At 33.8% G+C, this 22,291-nt stretch overlaps 2 protein-coding genes and 1 long non-coding RNA gene across 5 annotated transcripts in view; 1 reads left to right on the top strand and 2 right to left on the bottom strand.

The window, feature by feature from the left end:
- CNTNAP2 (contactin associated protein 2) overlaps positions 1-22,291 on the bottom strand; it is a 2,064,732-nt gene that overhangs the window by 1,342,142 nt on the left and 700,299 nt on the right. The gene's annotated exons all lie outside the window — the stretch shown is intronic.
- Positions 1-22,291, top strand: part of LOC309666434 (uncharacterized protein) — an 817,765-nt gene that overhangs the window by 662,668 nt on the left and 132,806 nt on the right. The window lies entirely within an intron of this gene.
- LOC309666442 lies at positions 5,493-16,839 on the bottom strand. The gene is made up of 2 exons (XR_014267112.1): positions 10,947-16,839; positions 5,493-10,892 (listed from the first exon to the last, which is right to left on the bottom strand). It is a non-coding gene; the product is annotated as an uncharacterized lncRNA (long non-coding RNA).

Genomic DNA, 22,291 nt, shown 5'->3' with positions numbered 1-22,291 from the left:
ATGAGAAAGATGCATAAAAACTCTCAGTAGACAACCATTGTTCTGAGATTATCAAATGCAGTGATTAAACTTGTAGAGGCTCTCCTTTTAAAGGGTATATTTGATACTGAAGCTGTAAAAGTATTTAAGGAAACTAAATTTTACTCTGCCTGACAAGTTTTTAGAACGACCGTAATTAGTACACTTTTTATCTTGAGCACTATACTCTCATTTACAAAGTACTTTGCTTTCTGCTTCCTCTCCCTCCTTCCTTTTGCTTGCTCATCATTTTGTCTCTACTTAGACATCTCTTTTTCCTGGAAGTCATCAGTGGCACTCCACTTCTTAAGCTCCAGTGGGCCCCGCACTTTCCCAGCCCTAGGGTGCAATGTCTGTATTCATCACCTGAGTGTAAACCTCAAAAGGATGGGACCCAGTCTACCTCAGGGAGCATTATATTCTCCGAATCTATAAGAGTATTTGGTCCACAGCTGGTGCTCAATAAACACTGACTGAATTAAAATGTCTCACTGAATTCCCAGGACAGCACTGTGAGATTTACAGATGCCCAAGAAGATAAGGCAATTTGATAGCATCACACAAAAAAGGCGTATCATTGTTTCACTCTTCCGATGTTCCTTCCCAGTCTCCCTCTGCCTTTCATCTTAGCTCAACAGAGCTGCAAATGAATACAAAGCATGAAAACAGATTTGTCTTTAGTGCCTCAAGAAACTTCTGGAATTAAGTAAAACTTCAATGTAATGTTTACTTAAAAAATGAATGACCTGCTTTTGATATAAATTATTAAACAAAAACAACTTCTACAGCTGAATTGGTATAAGGATTAAATGACAGCATTCAGGGGATCAATTATTTTATCTCTTAACTATCTCTTCGTCACAGCTGTAAAATTATTTTTTACAATCTGTTCTTATTTCTTCCAACACAATATAGAATCCCTCTTTATAATTTTGAATTTCCTTGACTCTTTGACTCTTTCCCCAGATATATTACCTGTTCTATGCTTGAAAAGCTGAATTTTACAAACTTTTAAAGGCAGCTTTATCACTAAAAATTAGTAGCATCATCTTTAAATTCATATAATCAAAGTAAATAAATTGATTTCTTAAGACATAAATTCTTACATTTTTAACATTATTTCTGTAGATCCATGGTAGTACCTTTCCATCAAATGTCATTTTCTTCTTTGGAGCCACAATCCCATCTCTTATGCTGTCATATTAAGCCCAGGGGTCCACAAAGTCAGTAAGTGATACCTAAAATATCACCTGTCTATTTCTAAAACCTGATCTAAGTAATGGGGAGAAAAACCAAAAAAAACGTAAAGAAAATAGCAATATGTTTGCACACATGTTTTGCTGCATATTTCTCTTTACCTATGGGCTCTACTATGGATTGAATATTTGTGTCCCCCCAGTATTCATACATTGAAGCCCTAATGTGATGCTATTTGAAGGTGAGTTTTTGGGAGGTAATTAGGTCATGACAGTGGAGCCCACGTGAGATACGTGTCCTTATAAGAGGGAGAGAGGTAGCCTTTTCTCTCTCTCCACCATGTGAGGATACACAGAGATGGCCATCCATAAACTAGGGAGAGGGCCTTACTAAGAACCCAGCCATGCTGGCACCCTGACCTCAGACCTCCAGCCTCTGGAAATGTGAGTAATGAGTGTGAGAAATAGAAGCCCAAATTAAGATAGGCCTCATACCTTAGAGGATTATTTTCTTTTAATTCCACTCTTTTACCAAACTTCAGGTTAAAAAAAGTTTAGGATCTACTTAGTACTTACACAGAATAAAACTAGAAATGAAAGAGGTTGATAGGGAACCAGATAGAAAAAACAGGGTTGTGCATGCATTATTTAGCTTAGTTTAAATTACGATATGGTATAGTACAAAGAACTAAATACCTTTTTATTCCCATTCATCAATAAAAAATAAGTTATGATTTTTTAAAATTGCAATTTCAGGTTATATTAGGGTCTCTGTCTCCAGAAGAATGTAGACAACACTGAGAAATATCTATGTTCCAGGCATGTGGTAGGCTTTGCAATATTGACTAAAGAAACATATACTTAGCCCTACAATTTTACTTATTCATGTTCAAACATTCATAGGCACTCATATCCACAGAATTCCAATAAGTTAACAGATAATTGAATCCTTTTCATCAAAACAATAATTCACAACATTCAATAAATGAATCAGTCCACAAAACATGGATTCAACTCTCCATTTGTAATTATGGGGTTATTTTTATAACCACAAACAAACAAAAATGTAGGCCATACAATATGCTCTTTCTGACTCTTATAAGTGAAATAGACCAGCTAGAAGCACCCTACCAGTTGAAGACTGCCCTAAATTAGGACACTGATAGATACAGGAAAAGAATTATTCATTCCTGTAAAGTTTCTACTGGTTCTACTTTTAGGCTCTAGGAAGGAAATTAAAAGATACCCGTCTGGAGACCTTCCTCTCTCATTCTTTTGAAACTCTCTGATACAATCTTAATCTCCATAAAGCACTAATTGTCTCATTTTATCAAACATAATAGTGACTAGGCCACTAATATAAATATTACAATCAGACTGTTACTGGTGTAATGATTATGAATCACGCGGCTGTTTCATTGAAAATGTCCTATTTACAGGATTAAAGTTCATTGAGCATCGTTATTAATCAAGATAGGTCATGATTATAGCTTCTAACTTTCAAAAAAATACTAAAAATAATAAATGAGCTTCAAATACAGATAAATTATTTCACATAATAGAAAGCAGAAGGACTTAAATAGGTAACATATTCTCTTTAATGTTAAAAATTGCTTGAAAATATTCTAAATAATTAAACTATAAAATGATATTGAAAGAATTGGGGAAACTATTTTTTAACATTATAGCGTGTTTGACCTTTTGTCAAGAGCTATATTTTTAACTATTCTGTCCTGGTGTTTTTAATTCTTTCAGTGAAATTATCGCAACCTAGTAGGAAGGGGTTTCTTAAGCAAAACTGTGTGTGCGCTGGCAGCACAGGGTTATGGATTTGAGAGGAAGAAAGTAAAGAGGCAGAGACACATACATTTGCTAAATTCCTATTAATTTTACTCTTCATTGCTATTTTACTTGCTAAATTAAAATAAGTCGAGTTGTTTTGAGAATCAATATTCCAATGAGAATAAAAGCTATTTCAGGACACCTTCCCTTGAAAACTTAATAACTACAAATTAAATACATAGAACAATATTTAATTTCCTGAGAATTACTACTAACAACTAAAGAAAAAAGAACAGTAATGTAATTATTTAAAAACTATGCTAAAAGCTTAAATATAATTTTTAAATTATCTGTAAAATTATTGGAAATATCTATATAGGGAATGTTGTACAATAGCACTGAAAGGAATAACATGCTATTTTCCAGCTTTAAAATAAATAAACGTTTTGACAAAGAATATGTACAAACATATTCATGGGCAAAATAAAGTTCATTAGTTTTTCACATGTTTATCTAACACAACAGTTATAGAAGTTAAACAACATTCTAAATGATTAAAAAGTACAGAAATCAGTTCTCCAAACACAAATGACAAATCTCAGAACTTTCTGGGGGCAAACATTTATATATATATATATATATATATATATATATATATATATATATAACTGTATTTCTTTAGTTTTGGACTATTCATATTTTCTATTTATTATGTCAGTGTTATTAATCTATGTTTTTCAAAAGACATTGTCAAATAAAATAACCAAATATATTACCAAATATGTGACCCCCACTATTTTGTAATTTAATGAGTGTTTTCAGTTTTTATTAAATTTTTGAGAAAATGGCAACAATAATAGAGCATTAGTTTTTTAATTGAATATTTTGTCTTTTGATGGTCTTTTTTAAAATTTTGTCTTTTTCTATGTTTTTAAATTTTTGAGTGAATACTCTATTTTTTTTAAACAAAAGCAGTTAAGAATTTACCCCAAATAAAACTTTAGGCATAAATCCATAAAGGTTTGATATATAGAGTTCCAGGTTTCATAATCTTTTCAACGATTGTTCAGATTCTGAGTTTTTATTCCTCTAATGATGGATTGAGGACATATTCTTAAATACCAAATATTTTTTGAGGGGGGTGGTAATGGCAATCTGTACATTTTCAAAATTTATTTCTAGTATCATAATATTCTTATTCTTGAGGTACAAATATATGACCAGTATAATATCTGATTTATAATCTATCCATTCTTTTTCTTTGTGACTTAATAAACGATCAAATGTAGATGCATTCTCTGGTTTTTATGTCATATAAATACAGATTAATTTTTATTGTAATAATATTTTTCCTTTCTATATCCTTATTTATTATATATTAATATTGGTACATTAACTTTTTTATCCACAATTAATTTTTATAAAAGCTCCTTGTATGATACCTTTTTTGATGTATGTATTATATGCCAATTAGCATCTAAACTTTGTGACTCATACATATTACTTATAAACACTGATTTGGTAATATAAAGTGATACTCTTTCTCCTTTTTATTGCTTTTATGTTTTTTGTTTTTAAGATATTATTCATTCATTCAAGAAATAATTTTGAGTGCCTACTATGTGCCAGACACTCTTTAGGTGGTGTGAATTCAACAGTGAATAGTACAGTCAAAAATTCCTGGTCTCCTGGGGCTTATGTTTGATGATTCCTATCTTCTTTCTTCTTGCTGCTTTGTTTGATTAAATTTGTCTAATCATAATGGTTTTTTGTAAGTCTTTCCATAGTATATTGTTTTATCATTTTAATAGATATTTCTATTAAATAATATACATATATATACTTATGCATATATTATTTAATTTTTAAATACATTCTGACAAACTTTTTCACTTAAGAAAAGTTTTAAATTGTTTGCATATAAATCATTTACAATCCATGCTGTGTTAATGGATATCTCTGCTCTTGCATTACTCATTGTGTTTCCTGTTTTATGAAATATGAATACTATTTTGCTTTCTTCTAATCACTAGTATTAAGTGAAGGCTTTAAGGCTATTCAATTCTATTGCTTTTTAAGGACATAGGTGAACACATATTCCTCTAAATATTATGAACAATAAAATCAACTCTCCCCTGAACCCCTATCTTACGCACTGTGATAGGTTATTTTCCTTCTTCCAAATTTACACAGCAAACACCTACTTTTGAGTCTTAGATAAGGTGATCTGGAATTACAGATTTAAAGTTTCATTTCTATATCATTATATCTTCAATTTGAAGCTTTCTATCCAGAAGGTTTTCATTTTGTATTTAACATACACCCAATGGATACCAAAATCCAAGGATGTTCAAGACCCGTGCATAGGTGATATTTGCAAATAACCTATGCACATCCTCCCATATAATTTAAATCATCTCTAGATGACTTATAATATCTAATTATAGTGTAAATCTATGCAAATAGTTGCTGGCATTCAGAAAATTCAAGGTTCGCTTTTTGGAACTTTCTGGAAATATTTTTTCTGAATATTTTCAAACCATGGTTGGTTGAATCTGTGGATGCGGAAGGCTGACTGTAGTTCTAAATGTTTTAGAAAAGTATGGAAGTAGAGCTCCTCTTCTATGCCAAAGCCAATTTGTGAGAAGATTTTAAATTAGGTTGACTCACATGTGCAGGGATTGACACAGGGTAATGGAATGGTGGCACAGACACTAGCTCAGTAAATCTATTAATGTGTTTGCCTGGTACTGTATTTCATCTAACAAATGTTTATTGAGCAGTTACTACAGCCTACACTGGTTCTTGGTTAGAAAATGTGATTGTAAGCAAGCCAAGGTCCTTTCCCTTACAGAGATAATATTGTGTTGGAGAAGATAGGTATTAAATGAATAAACAAAGTTCATACAAGATAGACGTTGCAAAGCAAAGATACATGTTATAAAGCCAAGTAAAACAGAATAGGAGTTAGAGAGAAACTCGGGATGCTTTGAAGTGACCAGCCAAAGCTGCTCCGAGGGGTGATATTTGAACGGGGAGTCACTGAGGTGGAGGGAGGGTTATGAAGATCAGCAGACAGAGCCACGTGGTGCGAGGTCATGAGGCAGGAAAAAGCTCATCTCTGAGTAACTGCAAGAGGGCTGAAGTGCCTGGTGTAGCGGGGACAGAAGAAATGAGGTCAGAGGGACGGGCACCACTCCGTTCGTGAAGGGCGTCCTGACAATGAAAGGAGTTTGGATGTTACTCAGAGGGGAAAGTAAAATTATTAAAATAATTTTAGAAAGAGAACTGTCAGAGTCGGATATAAGTTATCTAAACAATCACTGTCTCCTAACTCCTACTTAGATCACCTGTACATAACATATTCTCCCGGCTGGAGTAATCTTATTAACAAAACCAGCAGTAGTACTAGGAAAGGGGGAGGGAGCTAAGAACAGTCTTCCTCAGGATTTCCTAAATCACTAGCAAAATGAATCTAGCCTCGTACAAAAATATAAGACACCATCACTTTCCTCCCTCCCTCTCATCTTCTATCCTAGTTCTCTGTTGGCCAAATTCAAGGAAAAGCTTGAGGACAAGGAAGTCCCTGGAATCCATAGAAGTCAACTCCTGGCCAGATATCAGGGTAAAAACAATAAACAGTAGATCTGGGATAATAAGTGGAAGATATCTACAATTCAGATTAAGGTGGTGGACTTTGCATGAACAAATATCAAGATTTATTATATAGCTGAAATAATTAAGGGCCACTGGTTCATGAACAAACAGTACAACTCCAAATTAAGGAAATAAATTGTGAAATAAATTTAAAAAATAAACAAAATGACTAAAAATTTAAAAAATTAAAAATAACAACAAAAAAACCCCAAAAAAGTAAATTGTGTCTGCAGCAGTCATTTTAAAATGTAAGAGTACAGGTTCTGAATCCTTTTCTATGTATTTTATTAAATATTTTATTATGAATTACTTCAAATGTACAAATAAGGACTAGAAATGATATATGTGCATCTAAAACAGTTTGCTGAAGAGGAATAATTAACGAAATGTATACTATGAAGAGAGGTAACTTGGCTCAATAAAAATAACTTATAGAATTTCCAGTTCTCATTCTGTGCAGGTAATGAACTGAGAATCTCCAATAACAGAACAACTATCATGGAAGGTGACATCATAAAAGGCAAACAGTCTTCACATGATCTTGCTTCGTGCAAAGTAAATAATCCAAATGGCACTGAAAGCTGTAAAATTTTTAAATTCCTTCTCTATATTTTAATAGATAAATTAGTCTTTTCCTTCTTTTTATTAACTTTCATTTTCCTATTTTTAAATGCAATTTTGATATCCAACTCCTTTCTTACATATACCACATAATAAGATTTTTGACATCTTAAGTCAGATTGAGCATAAGTTAATGTCATCTCAGATTTTGATTCATCAATAAAAACCAATTACAGTAGTGGTTAAAAGTGGATGGTTACAAACATACCAATGAGTAGAATGGTGAAATAGGAAAGTGAAATATTTTTGTATTACGTTTACTTATTTTCTATTTAAGCCAGAGAAACAAATATGCATGCATATACTAGAGAAAAAAAAGTTGTATTTCTTCCATAGTCTTTTCTGAATCTTTCAGACTTTCTGGGTCAGCAGCTCATAATGTGTATTGGGTCAACACTGCATAAAAATGATCTGGAGGGTAATTCTGCAATGTGACAATCCGTATTTTAAATCCTGTATGCCTAGAATGGTTCCTGGCACAAATTTAAAGGTTCAACAGATGGTTATTGAATGGGTGATGATATCAATGATCAGAGAAGCATTCTGAGGCAAAATGAAGTTATAATTTTTCTAGAAATCTTCTGAAGCTTTAGCCAAGCCAAATATCCTCAAAGGGTAAAGAATATTTTTATTGTATAGTTTTATTTCCTTTGTTTTACATAATCTCAACTGCATACTTTTTGAGAGTGAAGTTACAGTCCTAATAATGTGAACGATATGCTTTCTTTATCAGGGAGTTGTTTTAAGAGGAAATGATAGGAATGAAATAACACAAAATGATATATGAGAACAAACTTACTGTACAGAAGAAGGTTAAAGAACATATCCTGAGGCACTTATCAGCAATACTTAAATCTGCAATAAGAACATAAACATCAGTGTCTGTGGTATTTTTCAGCCTGGGAACATTCAGGTGACACAAGGATAGGCTGGGCTAAGACCTCACCAAGCCTCTATGTGCCAAAGAGATGGAAGTTCTCTGACTCACAGCTGATGTGATGAGTTCCTTATGGGTCCCCTCAAAGCAAAAATTGCACTGGACAAAGGTAAACAGGAAAGGAAGGCTATTTGCAATCGTGCAGAGAGGGAAAATCTCAGTTTGAGCTCTACGTCCTGCAAGGGCGGGTGGCGGGGTTGAATCTTAGGCCACCTGTGTTTGCTAACTGACTTTACACCGAGGAAAAGTAAACTTTCTCCTATCTTCATCACTGGAGGTAATTTTCCAACTTGCAGTGAGGGGCCCATCAAAGTTAGCTTCTTCTCTCCCATCTGAAACTGGGAGATTGGGGCGCTACTGCCCTTGATGTTTTCAGTTCAGAGATGGCTCCCAGGCACTTGAAGGAAGGTTCTGGATTGCAAAACAGGCAAAAGGCCAGTTTTAGAAAATTTACATCTAAAAGGGACAGAGAAAGGATTTATAATTACAAGTGTTCTAAAGTAAATGCTCTGAGAACAAGGAGACTAGGAGCCTAGAGTCAGAAAGGAAGCTGTCTAAAGTCAGGCTGAGGGGAATAGTGAAGACCATATTGGCCAGTTCCTAAGACATAACCTGGTTAATACCCTGGTTAGTATCGACGTCCTCTTCGTAGGAGAATTATTTATCTGTATCCCCTCAGTTATGAGTTTGTGTAGAGAACCCAAACTTAACTTCTCATAAAAATATGTATAAAAATGGCCACTTATTAAGTTCTCCATTCATTCTTTTCTGCTTTTTTACACTAGAGTCCACTTTTGCCTTTCACATCGATCATATTGTATTAGTCAGTTATTCACTGATTATAATGCAAATAGAATGTAAATTGACTATAAAATGAAATTGTGAGCGTTTACTAGCCTTGTTATGGTGATCATTTCACAATGTATACAAACATTGAATTTTTATGTTGTATACCTGAAACTAACATAATGTGATATGTCAATTATACCTCAATCTAAAAAAAAATTAGCAAGTATTAGAGGAGTGTCAGGAACTATCACTCAAAAGGCTTTCTTCTGAAAGAAATAAAAAAAAAAAAATGAAATTGCAAATTTTACTATAGATAGTGGCCTTCCTAAAGTGAATGACACTGATGTGGAAGAGTTCAAATCACACACACAAAAATGGTTAGACCAATTCTCATGAAGAAAAATTGACAGGGAGGATAACTTAAGAGGCATTTCAAAATAAAAGTATTTGAATAACCAACAGACTTCACTGGAACAACCCACAGTGCTCTTAAACTACTGTTAAAATGTCTTTCATTGTGACGATGCTGCAAAAGCAGAATGAAACATGCTCTCAAACGATGTTACGGGAAGAATCATGTCAAAATTTGGCAGAAAATTAATTTGAAAAATTAAGAGTATAGCTGCAAATACAAAGTTCTGTTATAAATAAAAATAAACATTTCTTAATTTGTTTTATTTTTCTAGACAGAGTTCCAATGGATTCTCTTTTCCATTTAATTACGTCATGTTGTTTCCTATCACAAGTCAGTTCACATTAATGAACTTTCCTCACGGACAAGTTACCTTCAATATCTTTTTTATACAAATGCCTCATTTCTGGTCTCAGGTTTCAACTTCAGACTTCGTATCTCCATCTCCCTCTGTCCACTGTTCTCTTAAATTTAATAGTGGTCCTGCTTTTTGGGCACTGAATTGGCCCTTTACCAATAAGTCTGCTTTGTTCTGGTTTTGTTCTCCTGAAATGTGTGTTACTCTTTTTTATTTATGACTTTGGTGCCCCCTCCAAATCCTAACCTATTAGGCATATAACAGATGCCATACTTCCTAGAAAAAAAAATATATTTGATAAGTATTATTTTTGAAGCAATGTCAAAAGGAAGGGTTCTACACCTTCTTCCTACCTGTGTGGCCTTTTAGCATTCTGAGGTTGAAGGAAAGTACTAATGTCCCAAAATTTGAAGGAAAACATGTATGGACAAGACATGGCCCTAGACCCTCTGAGACTAATAATCACTGCCTCCTCCAAAGGCAATCATAATACCTGTGCCTCTGCCCTCACCCTCGTGTCTATGGTGATACAGAAATAGCAAACGCCTTGTAGGTCCCCACACAAGCTCTATGTGCTCTTCTCTGAGCTTTTAATTCTTCACACACACACACACCCTATTCCCATTCCCTTGACTCACTCTCATTCATAATTCAAACCCACCGGGACCCTATCTCTGACCCACAGAAGGTCACTGTGCAGCCTCTGAAATATGCACATTCTCAGGTAGCACCTTGAACCTCTGAGCCTCACAAAGTACCTGACACACAGCAGGTAACTAATTATTGTGCTCATTCAACAAACATCCTTAACAGCAACAGTGACATGCAGCACATCCTTTGAAATACTAAAACAAGAGCCAGACTAGGTTGGTAAAAAGAGATGTTTTGAGAAGAAATAGAAATTGGCCATACGAATAACACAAATACAATTTTTCCAGTGGCAACTCATTATAGTTCCTCCTTGCTCTGTGTCAAAATCTGTCCCCTGCTTAAAATTCTTGTGTTTGTGTAGAGAGGAGCGGGTGGGAATGGAAAGGGTTATTTCCAGTAATATTACTTTAAACTACACACCGTGTACAGCATGAATAGGCAGTCACACAAGGAAGTCATGTTGAAATTCACCTGCTGTATTGAAAAGTCATCAAGTCACACAAGGAAGTCATGGTTGAAATCCACCTGCTGTATCGAAAAGACATCAAGAATTCTCTAGTGATAGGAGTTTAAATCAATAATTACTTAAACATTTAGATATGTGAGCTACCCAAGGATTAGGAATGGGGAGTCTGACACAATTTCTCATGGGTCAGAATATTGGAAAGAAGCAATAAGTAAAATATAACTGTTTTGTTGGAATAGCTAGGAAAAAAGAATGTTCCCATTTGAAATAAAAGATGACTCAAACTTTGGTGGAAATGTGCTTTTCCCCAGACAATACTCCTCAGATAAACAGACACACTGAGCCATTTGCTTGTCTATAGTATTTGCTACGATAATACAGTATTCTTAAGACCGTCATTTAAGTATGTGAAAGAACTTCCCTGAACATTTTATACACATCGCTCTTCAAAGATAGATGTTAAGTCTTCTAGTTATTATCTCCTAATGTGCATACAATGTATTCGGCACTTACTTTGATATGTTTGGGATGCATTCATACCTTCCAGGTAAAGCATGTGCTATTCAATTTAGAGGCCTTAAACAAGCGCCCAGTATTTTTGAGAGCTAATTAAAACTTCATTATTAATACAACAGCCGTACCATATTACTGGCTTGATAAGAAACCTAGTAACTGATAGTGTCTATGTACGTCTTTCAACTGACACATAATTAAGTCGTGTGGAACGCACTGCCCCCTGGAATCTCTTTTTAACAAGAAAACAAAATAGTAAGAACAGTAAGCATGAAGTGCAGGGTTGATTTATGTTAAAGTGGAGGCAAAGCCTGGATTCTGTCTCAGATTTTCAAAGTTTTAAACTTTCCTTTTCAGTCAGAAACATAATTATATTTGAAACACTTATTTCACAAAATTTACTTTTTTCGAAGGGTGTACATACAGTTACCTTTTTTCTCTTGTGATAGTTGTTTTCATACAGATGGATGACATAAATTTCAATGAAGAATTCAATAAATAAAAAATGAACTTAATAATTTAACCTGCCCAAAGGGGAAGACAGATAGGTACTAATATAATTAACTCTATTTTTTTTTTTATTGATAAATCCTTAACAGTTGCTTTTAATATAAGTTGGCATCCTCCCATCAGCCAACATTGCTTCCAGGCAATTTTCACACAGACATCATGTTGTGTTATGGGAGTGGCAATGAACTTTAATATTGTTGAGAACAAAGCATAATTAGGAAAGACATTTTTGGGGGAACAGCAATATGTGATGAATCAAGTTGCAAAGCAAGAGTTACAGCATGTTGTTTAAATTTATTTATGCTGATAAAACTTAGAAGAAAAATATCCTAAATTTTTCACAGTTTCTCCACGCAAATAGATTACTGTCATTGACTTAGGATAATTTTAATTAAATCATAAATTATATTAATTATAGCCCAAACACACCCATGTCAACTACTTAATTGTAAATATTATAATAAGAATAGGGATATCAAAGGTTAAAGTGATTGTCATGGAAACATAACCCAGAAAAGGGAAATCAAATCAGAAAATATTTCTCAGCAAATGTTCCTCAAGTCCTTGCCTCAAAATACAACAACTTTGTTGACTGTGCCCAAAATACAGTAACTTTTCTTACCTGTAACTATTTATACTAGCCTATCTTTGATGACTGAGCTAAAGTAGCTGTTTATGAAGTGACATGAGTAAACAAAATTAGGAAGCAGGAATTAAATAGCCCTATTATTTAATTGCAAAGACACATACTAGAATTACCTAACAATTAAGGTTTGGGATCTTCATTTCCTATTGCAGATTTTACTTTCATTTTGGACTGTCCTTGCACTTGTGCATGTACTTAAGACATATTAGCTCAAGCCATTCCAATTTTTATCATAAGAAAGTTAAAGAGGTAGATGGAAAACTATCAGGGGAAGACACAAGAATTATATGAAAAGTAGCATTAAATTCCTTACATAAAGCATTTTGTTATTATGGTAGGACAGTACCTCAGAATGACAACAGAAATTGGTGGATTTTCTCAGAATTTTATATATATATATATGAAAGAAAAGAAGAATAATGTGTTAGTTCGGATCCACTGAGAAGCAGACGCCAAAATAGTATTAATTGTGCAATTTTTTTGGAGGGGGTCATTGTACATCTGGATACAAGGCTTTTGCTAGATTTATGTATTGTGAATGTTTTCCCAGTCTGTGCTCTTGTCTTTTCATTTTTGTAAGGGTGTCCTATGAAGAACACTTTACAATTTTATGTATTATACTTCTAACAATTTTTCTACTATTGCTACTATGTTTGTGTCCTAATAAATTGTTGACAACTCCAAGATGGTGGATATTTTCCCCTATGTATTCTTCTACAAGTTTAAAAATAGTAGTTTCTACCTTTAGGTGTATGATCTATTTTTAGTTGTTATATAGAGTGTGAGGTAGAAGTCAATGTTTATTTTCCCCATATGCATATAATTGTCCCAGCACCATTTGTAGAAAGACTATCCTCTTCCTCATTGAATTGTGTTGGTAGCTTTGTTAAAAGTCAACTATCCACACACATGTTTGTTTTTTTTTGTAGAATCTCAATTTTTTACCCTTTACCTATGCGTCTATGTTTACATCTGTACCACATTGGCTTTATTACTATAGCATTATGGTAATTTTTGAAATTCTTAAAAATCTTTCAATTTTTTTTTCAAAATAGTTGTACATATTCCAAGTCTTTTGCAGTTACAAGTAAATTTTAAATCACCTTGTAAATTTCTAAAAAAAAAAAACAAAAAAGCCTTTTAGAAATATGCTAAGAATATATTGCATCTATAGAATAATTTGTGAAGTATCAATACATTCACAATAAGGTGTCTTTCAATCAATGAAAATGGCATATCTCTTCAGTTAAATATACTTCTATTTCTTACAAAAATATTTTGTAATTTTAAGTGTAATTTTTTATTATATTTTTTACATTGTGTTTAACTATTGGCATTTTAAGTCTTTGATGTTATTTTAAGTGATATTACCTTTGTAAGTTACATTTTGCAAATGTTTGATGCTAGAATATGAAATATTTTTTGTATTAGTCTTGTCTCCTGTTACCTTGCTAAAGTTAGTCATTACTTATAACAGATATTTTAAAAAAGATTAAGGTTTTTTAAGTGGAAAATCATATAATCTATAAATATGGACAGGTTTACTTCTTCCTTCCCAAACTTTATACTTCTATTTATTCTTGTCTTATTGCACTGGCTAGGAGCTCCAGCATAACACTGAATAAAAGTGTCAAAACAGATGTTCTTTTCTTGTTTATAAATCCTGGGGAAAACACTGTTTTTCACCATTAAGTATTACCTCGGTGATAGGTTTTCATAGATGCTCATTATCAGTTTGATATAGTTTCCTTCCAACCCATTTTTTGTTGACAGTGTTTTATCATTAATAGATGTTGGATTTAGTCAAATGATATTTTTTTACATCTATTGAGATAATTACATATGATGATTTGCATTGATTGATTTTTGAATGTTGAACCAACCTTGCTTTCCTAGGATAAATCTTAGTCATAATGTATTATCTCTATACAAGTATTGTTGGATTTAATTTTCTAATTAATTTTTGTGTCTATACTCATTATAAATATTGATCTGTAATATTCCTTTCTTGTAATTTTTATCTGGCTTTGGTAAATATTATAATGCCCTAAATTGTTGAAAGAGGACTGTAAAGCTATTGAATGACATTATATATTGAGAAAGATACACAGTTTAAAATGTCTAACAATAACCACCAAAAGTGTTAGAGAATTTCAATTCTAAAAAAAAAAAAGGAATAAGAACACACTATAACTTCAAATGTAATCTCAAATCAATAGCAAAGAGGGCAAAAAGGAAGGAAGAAAACAGAATTACAAATCTCTTGATAAATATAGGTAAGCATTTAGATATTTGTTTAAGGTGAGTCTTGTTTCTTGGATTTGTGTTCCCATTCTCTAATAGTTAACTAATACATTTTTCCTTAATTAGTCTGCAAGGAAATGCTAGCAAGTATTTTATCTTCAAACTATCTTTTGAAACCCTAAATTGCCTAGCTCAGTATTTGGGAAATGGTATGTGCTCAGGAAAGCTTTTTTGATTCTTCTCAAGGTTAAATACTTGGTTGGTAAATGTCTAGTAACAAGCGAGGAAAAAAATAGCATATTTTTTCATTAGGATTATATGTATTATATATTTTCATTCAAGTCTGATAATTCTTCCCTTAATTAACCATCAGTGACATTTACTGAATCACATTCTGTATTTAATTAGTATTTTTGAATTGAGGCTATTTCTCATTTTACAAGTTAACTGTGGAAATATCTTTTAGACATTTGACTAATACTTTAATTAAAGCATAGAGTCATATGAAAGATATACCTCTTACCTTTGATAATTATCAGATATTGATAATTATCCATCTCTACTGAATAAACTAGTAGCATGATTATATAGTGGCAAATAAGGATTATAAGCAAATAATTATCTAATGCTTTAATAAAACTCCTCCTTTCACTTTATTTTCTTTAGTTATTTATACCTTTGTTTTAGCAAAAGAAAAAAAGTCACCTTTCAGTACAGTCATAAATGCCTACTATTGAAAGATATTTTTATAGATTTGAGTATGTAAATGTTTCATTTACTGATTTTCTTTGAAATCCATGTTCACTGTTCACTTTATACTTTCACATAACTACTGATCTAAAGAAGGGTTTTTCAAGTTACCAAATAATTACCTCTTACAAAAAATGCATTAAGCAATTAAAAGTTCACTAATTTTTCCATATTAAAGATCACTGTATAAGACTGTATGCATTCAATACAATAACAATAAAGTATAAATCTGCATGCATTAAAGTTTACTCAAGCACAAGAATGAGTATAACACTGGTTTATTTCTGAATCTAAGATAGCTTAATAACTGGAGGTACCAGAATGACCACATTATACCCCAGAGTCTCTGCAATATCACTGTACCATGCAGAGCCATGTGGAGAATGACATGTCTGTATGCATGGCTGCACACAAGTACAAGAATATGAGTGCACATGTATGTTTCATAGAATTTTGAATTCCTAGCCAAGTTAGTTTAAGAAAATCTTCAGATAAAAAATGAAAATAGCATCTAATTAATAGCACTTGCTTTAACCTTTGAGGGCTCTCTGCAAAGTCTTAGACAGCCAAGCAACATCATGCCTTTCCCCCAAGGTACAAATACAAATATTATGAATAAATATTAGTTCTCATTCATAAGGAAAATAAATGTGTTGCATTGAGTATTATTATTCTCGGATAAGATTCCCAGATGTCATGGGGCATTTGTAGCATTATTGTTACAAGGAAACATGATAAGAAGTGATTCATTATTCTTTCTTCAAGAGATAACACAGTACTATGCAAAAGTGGCCAAAATATACAATTTTTTCACTTTCACTGTTGTAGCGAAAGGTCTTGAGATCACAGATTCTCTAATATTACAAAATCTGAAAATGATATTGGAACATGACATAAGATTTAAAGCAAAGAATTCATTCAATGTATCAAATACTATATTCCTTAATTGTTAAAATACAGAATTAATTAAATAGAATAAATGGCTCTAACATGAATGGGTAATCTAAAGAATTGGCAGGGGAAAAAGTTCTAGTTTCTGAAGTCTTATCACTGCCATGGACTTTGCATTAGATCAATTATTTTATCTTTATTTTTCTCAACATTTTAACTGAGAAAATGAGCATGTTAGCCTGTATCCACACGAGGATGCTTCATAGGATGAATTATTAAAAGGGTTGGCAAATGCTTTTTAATTAAAATGGTTACACAATTGCCAACAAATAATAACCCCTTCATTCAAAATCGAATGCCAGAGGTTAACTAATTTGCCAAGGTCTCAAGCATTATTTTTTTTTTAATAGAGCTTTATTGGAGTATAATTACTTCACAATACTGTGTTAGTTTCTGCTGTACACCAAAGCGAATCAGCCATATGCATACATACATCCCCATATCCCCTCCCTCTTGAGCCTCCCTCCCACCCTCCCTATCCCACCCCTCTAGGTCATCACAAAGCAGCCAGGTGATCTCCCTGTGCTATGCTGCTGCTTCCCACTAGTTAACTATTTTACATTAGGTAGTGTATATACGTTGATGCTACTCTCACTTCGCTCCAACTTTCCCCTCCCACCCCGTGTCCTCAAATCCATTCTCTATGTCTATGTCTTTATTCCTGCCCTGCAACTAGGTTCATCAATTTTCAGACTGTTAAATACATTCACCTCTTAAATATTTATGAAGCACCAAAGTTCCAAAATTCAGTAAATTATATAAAAGTATGTGCTCTTCATTTGATCAGATGTAATTTTGTTCTTTAGCCATTTCATGTGGGCAGGTGAAGCAATGTTAATACAACCCTGATAACCTTGATAAAAAAGACATACCAGGGCCATAGAACGTTTGAGCTTCAGTACATGTTTTAAAACAATCTCACTGAATGTTGATAGTCTTCTGATTATAGGCCTTAAATTAGGATATTTTCATAGTTACCCATGCTTACAGAAAGACTCACAGTCTCCAGGTATCAGGAATTTAGGCTTAATTAGAATAATACTAACAATAGCACTTATAATACTACTTTATTCTTTACTAATGGCTTTCTATTGATTTTATCAAATAAGCAATTTTATACAATTGTTGGGCACTTAAGAAAACAGCTCATTATAAGATAATTGCTAAATTTTTGAAGTTTAAAATATGTGTAAGAAAATAAGAGATTAAAGAAAAATGTGAAAACAAAATGAAAATCCACATAATGCAAAAATAAGCAAACAACAAAGAAACAAATTCAGCCCACAATTTTGCCATTTATGGGTGTTCTTTCAATAGTGAGTGTGACAGCTGGCCGCCAAAAAGAAGAAGAGGTACAAAAGCATGGCACTATGCATCACGGTTATTGAACTTCTTTTCACTCAGAGAAGGGTTTTACTGTTGTGGGGTTAATTCTACCCTTAAAGCCCTGGAACATATATTTTAACAGATCTGACCAACAGTATCACCCTTGATAATAATGAATTATTGTTTTCTGTTTCAAGAGGTATTTTCCATTTATTTAAACAAAAACTCTAAATGAACTTAGATGGCTTATTTAGGTTTAGAAAGTACATTTAAATCTAATATAGTTGATTAATATATGTTTACTTGTAAGTTAAAGAAAATAGAGTATCTTCTCTCCAATCTTCATAGGAATGATCAGAAGACAAAGAGGAGGTATTTTTTCTTTCAAATGAATATGCTCCTATCTCATTTGTGTTCTTGTTGGACTAAGAGGCTGTTGCAGAACTTTCTGACAACCAAGTAACATATGGCAGAGTGCCTGGCACATGGCAGGATCTCTATATACGGAAACACATTTGTCCCCAGCCCACAAACTCTGTCACCCACAGATCCTTTCCACTGGCTCCTCCTCTTATTCTGCAAAGAGGTTCAACTTTTTTCTAACCTCCAAAAAAAAAAAAGTTATTTATTTTCCCAAGTTACTTATCTTCTTCTCTCCCTCTCTCTCTCTCTCATTTTCCATCTCCAATTATTTTTTAAAGTATGCTTTATAATCACACCTTTATATTCTAATTAGCTGTCGTCTTCATGAGGGTAGAGACTACACCTCTTTTATCGCTCATTGTTCATTGTGTTCTCTGTTCTATAAGAATGAACTTGATAAGTATTTGTTAATAAATGAACCCTCAACATGTATGTGTACTTATGTGACTTCTCTATGCATTATTCTATTTAAAATCCTGTTTTTAAGTTTGGCCATGAACCCACCTCTAAAAGCAATCTCAAGTCTCATGTTCTTGCAGTAACTGACTCTCCCTCCTCCTCTTCATGCTAGTTTTCCTAATATTTCTGACTACATTTTTGTTTTGTTTTGTCTTGTTTTAATTTTCTCTTGCATGGTTTCCTAATGTGACAACTGAATTTAGAGGTTTCCCTTGTATTTATCATTGGCTCTCTCTTCCCTTTCTATTTACCCATGGAGTAATCACATATAATATTTTCTTCTTCATTGATTACTCATGGTTTATGGCTCCCATATCTCTATTTTCAGCTCTGCTCTTTCTCCAGAGCTTGAGAATTCAATGTCTATTGGCCTGCTACACACTTTCTAGATAAGCCACTTTCAGTTCAAACCTACGGACTCCCATCTTTTCATTCTTGTCCTCCAGGCATGAGAAGGTGCAAATTTCTGTAGGTTTTCATCCAGCCCTCTCTGCTATTTGCCTTGCCAGTCCCCTATCTCAGGCTCTTCGTATCACTCCCCAAGTTATTTTTTTATTCACCCTGATCCTGACAAGTACTTCTATACTTCTATATGCTTTATGCTTCAAAGCTATGAGACAAAAAACCTGTTTTCTAGGGGTATACCTAGAACATAGCTTAGAAAGACTTCAGAAAAAAGGTATGAATTAATAATACATTAAGACAAATAAGTTCTTACTAGAATAAACAATGAAAGTAATCAAGGGTTTCAAATGTAAATAATAATTTACATTTCTTAAATAATTTCCTTATATCTGTAACGTGTTTATATTTACATTTATAAATACTCAGTCAATAAATATGTGCATAGTTAACTTGAACATTTATCTTGGTTTTAAGAAAAGTAAAAGTGGTTGGAGGGATAGGCCTTAAGGGCTTCACATCTATGCCCTGTGGAGGTCAGCACGCCCGAAGACAATGACGCTGACAAATTGATATGGTGACAATTGCTCAAACTGTAGCTACAAGACACTTGCGTTTTGGAAGACCTTTGAAGAGTGGATGGAAAAGGAAGTTTTCTCAATTTTCCATTCTGAGTGATAGGTGATGGTTGGTGGTGGTTGCCTGGAGGAGTACGCTAAAGTAGCTTTTGAGGTTGCCTCCAGGCTCAGTAGGAAAAATTGCAATAATCAGACAGTAATATCTACATGGGCACTAGGGATGTGAATGATGGTTGGTTCAATGTGGTAGCACTTTACTGGTTCAAACTAACCTTCTTCAGGCTTCCATGCACTATCACATCCTGATACTTGGTGAATGTTCTCTTTAATCGTGCCAGTTATGATTTTATAGACTGTGGCTTTATTTCCACTTGTTTTTATTCATTTTCTTGATTTTACTTATCCTTTAGAATTTTCTCTATATTACATATTTTTGCAGAAGGAGCATATACCAAATATTACCATATATTCCATCATTCCATCAAGGTACAGACCTACCTCTGGTTAATTCAATTCTAATACAATCCAATTATGGCATCTTACTCATATATTCATCTTCTCTCTCTCTCTCTCTCTGATACTATTCTTTCTAATATTCCAAACTCCTCTGATCTCTTTGGTATTAGTGCCACATTTTGCCAATATTCTCTTGAGACAAAAGAATTACTTCTGGGCTCATCAATTAAAGTCGACAACATGAAAATGTTTGAATTACATTTCTATATGTTTATTTACTTTTACCTCTTATTTGCACGTTTATCTGCACTTCCGAAGAACTAAAGAAAATTTCTAAAAATAGTCTTCATCTTTTAAAGTTACCTTTGCTGAAGAACTGAGAATTCCTCAGTTCAGGAAATATATGAAAATCTAAGAAAGAAAATCAATTCGGCATTGTTCCATGTTTTTCATTTCTTTTTGAAATCTTTAAATGTTTGAGTTTCTCAAGGTTCACTGTCATACCTTTCTCATCTCTCTTCTCTTTCACTGGTTATGAACATGATTATTATGACTTTAAATACCATCTACATGTTCATGACTCTCAAATTTCTCTGTCTAGTCCAGACTACATACTAGTTCTAGACCCTTTCATCTGACTAACCCTTAGGCAGAGACAATCATCTATCCAAATTCATGCTCCCCCTTCCATCGTAAAAGGCTGTAGCTGGGCAGTGGCTGACTAACCTTACCTACAGATCCAAGCACACCCTTCCATAGAGCTGTGGCCACATGCCTAACTCTCTCAATTGAATGTTAGTGTAAGTGATGTGTATTCCTCCCTGGCCACGGCTTTTAAGAAGTAGGTTTGTCTTTTCCAGTCTATCTTCTTTCAAGCTACTAAGATGGAACTCAAGATAAACCTTGAAAGCTACATCTTGATAATATTGGTATCCAAGGTAACTTCTGAAGTGTATCTTGAATATGTCAGAACTTGAGAAGCGTCTCTGAATGACTGGTTGGAATAAAACTGTCACCAGCAAAGCCCATGGAATAAACATAGAATCTGGGTAATAAAATAAAGTCTAACCTTTTTTTTTTTTTTTTTTTTCCTTTTCCTTCGTGCTTAGTCTAGTTTCACTTGCTCATATGGTGCCATGTGAAGAGGCCTTGCACCCAGCACTTCAGACCAGAGTTCCTGGTGCGAAAAATGGCTACACCAGTACCTCAGCTCGGCGGGCTGTGCGCACAATTGCTGCACGTGACACCACAATCCAAGATGGCGGCACCTGGCGCTGGGATCCGGAGCGTGAGGAGCACAGCCAACTCTGCGAGAACTCCAGCCTCTCCCTGCTGATGAGATCCCTATAAAGCAGCCCTCTCTGTGGCCTGTTGGGAGAGGATGCTTTCTAGAGGCCAAGCTCGAACCTCTCCGTTCTGTGATCAAAGAATAAAATTTTCCTTTGCCTCTAAACCAAACTCGGTGGCTTCTGTTGGCTCAGCTACACCAAGCAGGAGGACCCTTGCTGGGGACCGATTAGGGAAGGTCTGTAACAGAACTACCCCCACTTTCCAGGAACCCTGAATTGGACTGTTGGTGGGTGTTGCATGTGAAAAAAGAGACATTCTATTCTCACTGAGCAATAATTCATTTGGGGACCCTGCTGCCATTTGCTAACTAAGATGCGGCCATATTCCCCTAACTGTTTCACAAGTATCTCAAACTGATAAAGCTCAAGCTTGATTTTTGCCCCTAAACCTGCTCCTCTTCCACTCTTTCCCATTGCATAAAATAATTTTTATATACTGACTATGTTTCTGGTAATGTTCTAAGTGTATTAAGTATATTTATTCATCTAGTTCTTGCAATAACTCTATGAGAGAGGCACTGTTTTTAACCCAGATGTTACAGATGAGGAAGCAGAAATACAAAGACATGAAGTAATATAACAAAGGTCATTCAGCAAGTAAGCCTCAATGACAGGAATCAAATTCACGGTACTGGCTGCCTGGCCCATTCTCTTCAGCGTTTCACTATACTGCCTCTGATTCTCGGGCAAGGCTTTTAACCAACAAATATATTATTTTTAAAATAGTTGGAGGAGTTGGAGTCAAGAAAAATATGGGTAGGAGATGATAAGACTAGAGGTAAAATGAACACATAGAA

Source organism: Balaenoptera physalus (assembly GCF_965194825.1).
Source record: "Balaenoptera physalus genome assembly, chromosome: 8".
NCBI classification, from domain to species: domain Eukaryota; kingdom Metazoa; phylum Chordata; class Mammalia; order Artiodactyla; family Balaenopteridae; genus Balaenoptera; species Balaenoptera physalus.
The sequence above is the reverse complement of the archived record's forward strand: the minus strand, read 5'-3'. Positions and strand labels throughout refer to the sequence as shown.